Source organism: Schistocerca piceifrons, chromosome X (genome assembly GCF_021461385.2).
Source record: "Schistocerca piceifrons isolate TAMUIC-IGC-003096 chromosome X, iqSchPice1.1, whole genome shotgun sequence".
Classification (NCBI taxonomy): Eukaryota; Metazoa; Arthropoda; class Insecta; order Orthoptera; family Acrididae; genus Schistocerca; species Schistocerca piceifrons.
Genome location: NC_060149.1, coordinates 811,734,473 through 811,744,450, shown reverse-complemented (window position 1 = coordinate 811,744,450; position 9,978 = coordinate 811,734,473). Strand labels below are relative to the sequence as shown.

The 9,978-nt window shown below is 42.4% G+C and overlaps 1 pseudogene; it reads right to left on the bottom strand.

Annotated features, from left to right (window-relative positions):
* Nucleotides 1–605: 605 nt before the first annotated feature.
* On the bottom strand, nt 606–723 carry LOC124723679 (annotated as a pseudogene).
* Between the last annotated feature and the right edge of the window lie 9,255 nt (nt 724–9,978).

The window sequence follows — 9,978 nt, the reverse complement described above, 5'->3', positions numbered from 1 at the left end:
CCGCCACACACCATCAGGTGGATTGCGGAGTATGGGTGTAGATGTAGATGGTAGGTACTTCCATGTCATCTATTCTCCGAAGTCACATTGTGATGGTTCTGTTGGCGTTTTCCAGTTAACGAGATTGTCATTTGGTTTGCCCACGTCTACTCTTAGCCTGTTCAAAGATTTCTGTGTGGATCAATCAAAAATACGTCCTCCCGGTAAAAGCTCAGGAAGTTTCAGCCAGTTTTGCAAGTGCTCAGTTCTCGCAACTGCAGGATTCTCTCTGGTTTCATACAGTGGCATATTTAATGTTTGTATAAGTTTAGAAAACTGTGTGTGTGTGTTACAGTCTTCGCATTTCTGGCCGAAGGCATTGGTACGATACACTCAGTTTCTTTCAGCTTTCTACCCCTCACAAGCACTCCGTCTTGAGGCCACAAGTGGCCTATCGGGACCATCCGACAGCAGCGTCACCTTCAGCTGAGGATGCGGATAGGAGGGGCGTGCGGTCAGCACACTGGTCTCCCGGTCGTTATGATGGTTTTCTTTGACCGGAGCCGCTACTATTTGGTCAAGTAGTTCCTCATTTGGCATCACGAGGCTGCGTGCACCCCGAAAAATGGCAACAGCGCATGGCGGCCCGGACGGTCACCCATCCAAATGTCGGCCACGCCCGACAGCGCTTAGCTTCGGTGATCTGACGGGAACCGGTGCATCCACTGCGGCAAGGCCGTTGCCACGTTCCTCACAACCTTCAGCTATTTTTCACTGAGTATCCGTTGGAGGAATGACTACCAGAGAAGTAGACATTTCCCAGCGCTATTGCTTTCAAGAATGGAGTAACCAGTCTGTTGCTGTTGTTGCTTTCTTCAATCCGTAAACTGGTTTGATGAAAGTCACCACGCTAGCCTGTCGTTTTCAAGCCTCTTCACCTCTGCGTACCTGCTGCACCTTACGCCCATTTGTACCTGCATACTGTTTAACCCTTGATCTCACTCTACAACTTTTACCTTACGTTGTCAAACGGGTTACTCCTTGATGTCTCAGGATGTGTCCTATCAATTGGGCCATCTATACATTTTGTCTCCAATTCGATTCAGTACTTCTTAATTGGCTATCCAATCCACCTATGTCTTCTTTCGCATTCTTATCTAGTGCAACATTTAAAAAACTTCTACTTCCTTCTCTTCTGCGTTGTTTATCGTCCACGATTCGGTTCCATACATGGCTACAATTCAGAAAACGCCGAACACTTAAATTTACATTCGATGTTAACAATTTTATTCTTTTTAAGAAACAGGTTTCTTAGAACGTCCAGTCTGCATTTTGTATCTCTTCTACTTCGGCCATCGTCACTTATTTTGCTGCCCAAATATCTAAACTCATATACTACTCTTAGTATCTTTTCCAAATCTAATTTACTCAGCATCGCCAGATTTCACTCGACTACAGTCCATTATCACTGTTGTGCTTTTGTTTCCATTCACCTTATAGCCTCTTCTCAGGACGCTATCTATTCCGTTCAACAGTTCTTCAAAGGCCTCTGCGACCTCTGGCAGATTTACAGTGCCATCCAACAAACCTCAAATTTTTAATGCTTCTCTGTGAACTTCAGTTATCGTTCCAAATTTCTCCCTGATTTGGTTCACAGTTTGCTCAATGTACAGATTGAATAGTGTTGTGTACATAGTTCCGTGTAGTCAGCGCGTACACAACTTTCCCACTAGAGCCCGCCCCGCTAAGCACAACAGCGCAGGCGCAGCGCTCGTCCATCTTCGCACTACTAGATGGCGCTCCCATAGAGACGGACCAAATTCTGCTTCCGCCGATCCGCGTATTAATATGTAACGCAGCCAATGAGATTGCTGCTAACGTAGAACCGTTTCTCCTCGCAGATCACACTCGCGCAGTGATACATGAACGTGAGAGGTATTATAACGAGTGTACAGACCTCCGATTAGTCAGTCTGCATTTGTCTGTCCAGTCTGCCTTAGTCTGTACCAGTCTACAGTCAAGTTTCAGTCTGCGCCTAATAAGATTACCATATTCCTTTACATAGCCATGAAGATAAATGTATAGGCACTTTTGTCAAGTATCAGAGATATATGTGAGAATAAGATTAACGTACCAATACCAAAGGAACTTCAGATTGTCAATTTTGGTCACCGTCAATCTGCTACTCTAAGCGTGCAAGTGGAATTTCTATCGTCTGACCTAACGGCAGAAGATAAATACGCCACGATTAAACCACGAGACATATTGCTGACACTCGCCTACTTCGTTAGAGCGACAAGTCAAATAATCTGATGGTGTGTGTACGGAAGGTCTTACAGTACGCACACCACAAATAGTGTCGATGATAGACTAAAACCCTGCCTCACTCCGTTCTGTTCCACCCCTTTCCCATTCATGTCCTTCTACTCTTATAACTGCTGTCTGGTTTCTTTACAAGTTGTGCATAACCTTTCGCTCCCTGTATTCTAACTAGCAGAATTTCAGAGTGTATTCCAGACATCACTGCCAAATACTTTGTCTAAGTCTACAAATGATATAAACGTAGGTTTGCCTCTCTTCAGTCTGTCTTCTAAGACGAGTCGTACATCTACATCTACATTGATACTCTACACTGATACTCTGCATATCAAAAAAATGGTTCAAATGGCTCTGAGCACTATGGGACTCAACTGCTGTGGTCATAAGTCCCCTAGAGCTTAGAACTACTTAAACCTAACTAACATAAGGACATCACACACATCCATGCCCGAGGCAGGATTCGAACCTGCGACCGTAGCGGTCGTGCGGTTCCAGACTGTAGCGCCTTTAACCACTCGGCCACTCCGGCTGGCTCTGCATATCACATGTAAGTGGCTGGCAGAGAGTTCATCGAACCACCTCCGCAAGAATTCTTTATTATTCCACTCTCGAACAGTGCGCGAAGAAAACGAGCACATATATCCTTCCGCGTGGGCTCTGATTTTCTTTATTTTATTATGATGATCGTTTCTCCCTGAGTAGGTTGGCATTAAAAAAATGTTTCCGCATTCGGAGGAGGAAATTGCTGACTGAACTTTTGAGAGAAGATTACGCCGCAACGAGAAACGCCTTTGTTTTAATGATGTCCACCTCATGAGCTGCATCATGTCGGTACGACTCCCTCCCGTACTTCTCGATAATACAACATGTGCTGCTCTTCTTTGAACTTTATCGATGTACTCCATTAATCCCATTTGCTAAGGATCTCACACCGCACAGCAGTACTCCAAAAGAGGACGGACAAGCGTAGTGTAGACAGTCTCTTTATTTGATCTGTTGCATCTTCTAAGTGTTCTGCCGATAAAACGCAGTCTTTGGTTCGTCTTCCCCCACATTTTCTACGTGTTCTTTCTTATTTAAGTTGTTCGTAATTAGAATTCCGAGGTATTTCGTTGAATTTACAGCATTTAGATTAGACTGATTTATGGTGTAACAGAAGTTTATCGGATTCCTTTTAGCACTCGTGTGAATGACCTTACACTTTTCATTATTTGGGCTCAACTGCCAATTTCCGCACCATCGCATAATACAGATGTCTTTTCTAAATCGTTTTGAAATTTGTTTTTATCTTCTGATGACTTTACTAGACGATAAACGATAGCATCACCCGCAAACAAGCTAAGACGGCTGCTCAGATTGTTTCTCATTACAGATAAATAATAGTAAGACAGAAGATATTGTATTTAATTTGAATGCCTTCAAACATGAAAACAAATCTGTAAAACTACTAGGGTTCCATATCGGCCAGAAACTTAACTGGGAAACTCACACAGGCATGCTATACAAAAAACTCTCACGTGAAATTTTCTTGTTACATAAACTAAGAGGCTCTCTTACCAGAACACTCCTACTGTATGCATACTTTGCCTTCTTCCACTCTCATCTCGCTTATGGGATTATACTATAGGGAAACTGCCCAATTTCAGACTGTGTTTCAATGGCAAAGAAAGCAATCAGATGCCTTGTAGGACTACCACCCAGAGACTCATGCAGGCAGTATTTTAAAGAAATAAATGTAATGACAGTCCCTGGCTTGTATATTTATAGTTTCCTGATATATGCCAAAGAAAATTTAAATAAATTTGACCTTAGGATGGCAATGCATTCACATAATACAAGAAATGGACATACAATTAACATCACGTTTGCCAGACTATCAAAGATTCACTGCAGTTAAAAGTATCTAGCACCCACATTTTTTTAAAAAATTACCATGGATAAATTTAAAGTAAAAGTAGCAAAATGGATAAAAAGTAAAGTATTTTATACGGTTCAAGAATTTCAAGAGAGTGTAACAAATGATATTGAATTTTGTTGGTACATTTTGTGAAAGGAGTATACGTTACAAAATTAGAAATATAATATTATGCAGGCAATTTGTCTTGTCAAATACACTACTGGCCATTAAAATTGCTACACCAAGAAGAAATGCAGATAAACGGGTATTCATTGCACAAGTATATTATACTAGAACTGACGTGTGATTACATTTTCACGCAATTTGGGTGCATAGATACTGAGAAATCAGTACCCAGAACAACCACCTTTGGCCGTCATAACGGCCTTGATACGCCTGGGCATTGGGTGGCGTGTACAGGTACAGCTGCCATGTATCTTCAACACGATACCACAGTTCATCAAGAGTAGTGACTGGCGTATTGTGACGAGCCAGTTGCTCGGCCACCATTGACCAGACGTTTTCAATTGGTGAGAGATCTGGAGAATGTGCTGGCCAGGGCAGCAGTCGAACATTTTCTGTATCCAGAAATGCCCGTTCAGGACCTGCAACATGCGGTCGTGCATTATCCTGCTGAAATGTAGGGTTTCGCAGGGATCGAATGAAGGGTAGAGCCACGGGTCGTAACACATCTGAAATGTAACGTCCACTGTTCAAAGTGCCGTCAATGCGAACAAGAGGTGACCGAGACGTGTAACCAATGGCACCCCATACCATCACTCCGGGTGATACGCCAGTATGGCGATGACGAATACACGCTTCCAATGTGCGTTCATCGCGATGGCACCAAACACGGATGCAACCATCATGATGCTGTAAACGGAACCTAGATTCACCCGAAAAAATGACGTGCATTCGTGCACCCAGGTTCGTCGTTAAGTACACCGTCGCAGGCGCTCCTGTCTGATGTAGCGTCAAGGGTAACCGCAGCCATGGTCTCCGAGCTGATAGTCCATGCTGCTGCAAACGTCGTCGAACTGTTCGTGCAGATGGTTCTTGTCTTGCAAACGTCCCCATGTGTTGACTAAGGGATCGAGACGTGGCTGCACGATCCGTTACAGCCATGTGGATAAGATGCCTGTCATCTCGACTGCTAGTGATGCGAGGCCGTTGGGATCCAGCACGGCGTTCCGTATTACTCTCCTGAACCCGCCGATTTCATATTCTGCTAACAGTCATTGGATCTCGACCAACGCGAGCAGCAATGTCGCGATACGATAAACCGCAATCGTGATAGGCTACAATCCGACCTTTATCAAAGTCGGAAACGTGATGGTTCGCATTTCTCCTCCTTACACGAGGCATCAGAACAACGTTTCATCTGGCAACGCCGGTCAGCTGCTGTTTGTGTATGAGAAATCCTCATGTCAGCATGTTGTAGGTGTCGCCACCGGCGCCAACCTTGTGTGAATTCTCTGAAAAGCTAATCATTTGCATATCACAGCATCTTCTTCCTGACGGTTAAATTTCGCGTCTGTAGCACGTCATCTTCGTGGTGTAGCAATTTTAATGGCCAGTAGTCTATATGTATATATAGATGTGTACAACGAATCTGTAACTTTTATTAAATAACACCGATTACATGTAAAATGTTTAAAAGTGAATAAATATGAATGAATATCAATATTACACACTACGACCCTCTTCAACTGTCGGCGGTCTCTGTCAGTCAACAGAAGAGGTCGGCCTGTACGCTTTTGTGCTGTACGTCTCCCTTCACGTTCCCACTTCACTACCAAATCGGAAACAATGGACCTAGGGATGTTTAGAAATGTGGAAATCTCGCGTATGACACAAGTGACACCTAATCACCTGACGACTTTCGAAGTCCGTGAGTTTCGCGGAGCGTCTCAGTCTGCTCTCTCGCGATGTGTAATGATTACTAAGGTCGCTGATATGGAGTAGCTGGCAGTGGTTGGCAGCACAATGCATCTAATATTAAAAACGTATGTTTTTGGGGGTACCCGGATACTTTTGATCACATAGTGTAGATAGACAGAGCATCAAACCAGTCTTCGGACTGAAGACTATAACAACAACATAATTAACTTAATAATCTTGAAAAAAATCCTGAAGGGCCCTGGACCAGCTGAGGTTCTTCCTGCCATTCGTTTCTAAGCTAGTCTTCGTTCTCTCTAAAAATCATAACAATTTTAGCCTGAGTTACGCCAGAGATAGCAAAGCAGTCATGATCATTGTCCTGTGTATGTCATGCGGAGGACACGGTATGTGGCGACGTGAGAGCAGGCCGTCTGCGTTCTCCGCCGGGAGTGCCACAGCTGCAAGCGTCCTCTGCCATTTTTGGCGAGGGTGTCGCGTATCGACCGCTGTGCTCTATTGTTGCATGTTTAGCTGTCCAATCCGGCGGGCGCTCCTAATTGGCGCCATCGCGTGCCACTTTACGAGCGCCAATTAGAAAGCGCCGCGTCGCTCACTTCTTGTAATTTATTCCCGGCCGCGGCTGAGCCCGTCGCTGCCACACACACGCCGCCCTCCCTGCATGTAAGGTCTCGCCGTGCGCTCGGCAGAGCTGTGTCCGTCACCAAATGAATCTGATACAAAAAAGTCACCAGTAGAAGAAACGACCCAAAATCGTATTGCAATTCGTAGATACAGTTCCCAGAAATGGTGACTGCTTCGGTGGCGGCGTCAGGAAACCGACTACTGTAATAGAAAAGAAAGACGGCAAAGACGTTTAGCATATTATCTCATCCACTGCTCCATTTGTTGACAATGTTGACTCATTCGGAAAAATCTACAACGTTCTTTCAGTGAACAGTAGAGGGAAAAGCGGTATGCACACTGATAACCCTTCCTTTAGCATTGCATAGCAAGCTGTGCAGCAACTTTGATTTTCAATAGACTTCCTGCAGATCTTAAAGAAATGTGTCAAGTACCCCACGTCTTCAAATCTAAATTGAAACGTTTCTTCGTACCGCAGTAATTGAGAACTTTTCTCTGCACTGTACTACTTATTCATACGCTATATTTTGTTTATAATTTTTCGAAATTGCAGTCTATAGATCATGTGGTATCTCGTTCCTTGAAAAAGTAGTTTTGGTTTGCACGGTCCCACGGGAGCTGATAAATGAATAAAATAAAAATAAAAAATTGGTGACAAAAACTGAAGGGCGGCTCCAGAATAATAAATTACATTTAACCAAAAGAGATGAACGTGAGAGACAAAGTTTTTCCACATGATTTAATTAAAAAGATCCATTGTCTAACTTTAGATGACATCTATCACGGTAGGCGGTTAGAAGATATCATTGCACTGCTTGTGTGCATCGATCTTCCAGCAATACCTTTGTTATTGAAAAGAGGAAAGCAAGGTGAGAAATGTCCAGCTTGTCAGTAAAGACTGTTTCCTAAGCCAAAAGAACACTTAGTATTCAATGTAACCAATGCATTTTCATCACAGTTCTTGCAGTCAACAGATTCCATTGCGGAGTGACATTCTGGAATGTCAGCAAATTATGCAGTTATAGCTGCCATACCTCTTTATTTGACTCAAAATGTTTTGCAGCCGAAAAATTTTCACATAGGTTAAGTCATAGGCTGAAGTCATAGTCTGTCAAATCTGCTTAATGTGATAGATGTTCCATAAGTTTTCTTGCTGAAAATAAACTTTTGTGGTCATCTACAATGTGTTGAAGTTATATTATTTCTTTCGTTTTGTTTGAAATACGCTTCTGTTCTCGCAGTTTTTTTATATCAGTTTTGTCCAAAAGACTCGTGTAGTACTTGGTAGTATTGTTTTCCGCATCGCAAGAAACCGGTAACAAGAATCCGTTAGAATATACTGTCCATAACCTTTCCGATATGTGAAATAGACTTTCCTTTCCTTTGTGCAGTGCCATCGGCTTTCTGTCATTGCTTCGATTGCTGTTTTACTTTTGAGGTTAAATAAACAGACTCTCCTCTTATAAATCGGTGCACGAAATCCCTCGGCTTCTGTTAAAACACCTAAATCATTGTTCAAAAATTTGGTTTCGCATACGTTTTTGGTCAGTATTCAACAAATGAGACATCGATCATGTGTAAAGTGTTGTCGTGGTTAATTATTCACGTAAAGGTCCGTATTCTTTCTACTGATATGGAGTCATCTATTTCATGCACCTTTAACTATAGGGCACTTTTTATTTGTTTACGTGTGTGGTTGTAACTCTGGTTATTCTTCACGTGGATCTTCTTCAAGAGAATTACAAGCACGTTACGTTGAAGTTCAGCTGGCCATTTATGATTTATTGGCAACGAAGAAAAGGACTACTTGCAAACAGTTATCAACTGTGGGTGAGTTTATGTCGGCAATCAATAATCCAAAACTAAGAGTTTTATGACGTCGTGGTATTCCACCTTATCCGTTTGAATGAAGCACACTCTACTTTTAAAAAATCAGAAAACGTAACTGTTAAGCAAATCAAATTGACAGTTCTGTTACGTTACTGCCCAACACGTATCACCATGAAAAAGCAACATTTCATTGATATTAATGTCATTTCTGTGGCAACATAAGAATTTTGACCTTGCCGTGGTACGAATAAACTGACAAGACATAACATGACATCCAAGATTTCGACAGACTAAAGTGATTGGCCGGAACAGTAGTTAATACTGATACAAAGAGAATCTGTACATGTTGCATATAGTACGTTGTTTGAGTATTTATAAAAGCCTGAGATTAATACTTATACTATAAGACGAACAACCAAGTCAACATCAGACAGATGTGTACTGCATCTGTCGCCTGAACTGGCCAATATCCACACAGGCGCTAAGAATAGTGCCTGCCAATTCGCCGCTATGTACGCCTTCGTTGGAACCCAGCTACGAACTAGTCGATTACTCACTCTGTTGTTTATTTTTTATCATTTCATTTACATTTAGTTGGGCATCTGTGTGTCACACTTCGTTAGAAGAAAGCGAAACAGCGCAATAAAACGAGACACTATTAAATTTCAGAATGATATTAAAGCTGGAAACAAGAACCTAAATCCTAATAATAGTGCAGCATATGAACGTACTTAATAGTACAAAGCTCAGTGATGGCAAGGAAAGCGCATGATATCGGCCAAAACCAATTAGGAAGCGTCCCCGCATTCATCTGAAATGATTTTCGAAAACAACAGACAAGCGAAATCAAAGTTGCAGGATGAGACAACCAAGCGTGTATCCTCGTTGAATGAAGAGCTGTCATATTGCCCAATGTATTTTAGTGACTTGCAGTCGTAATAACTAAGACATGCAAGCACAGCACACTCGTACATGAATATCATATCATTCATTTCGGTGAATTACATAACCATAAGTAGTTTCTTACATGACTTTAAAACCTACGGTTTGTTACTAACCGACATCTTTATGTGTGGACGAGTGTACATCCTACATTAATCTCGTTTAACTCCCTTACTGTTAGTTACATGAATGCGTGGTGTCTCTTCTTTCGGACATGTCTGAAACAACAGACACCACACGTAATCCGCAGCCGTGTTACATGTCACGTAAATTGAAGGAGAAGGGGGAAAATGAAAGGGAAGGGACTATTGATATCAGCTGCAACAGAACTTTTTGCGGCATCAACGGCGACGAGCGAAAATATGTACTAGAGCGGGATTCGAACCTGGGATCTCCTGCTTGGGAGGTAGTTGCGTTAACCACTGCACCACTTTTTTTTTTTTTTTTTTTTTTTTTTTTTTTTTTTTTTTTAGTGTCGACGGGACGTT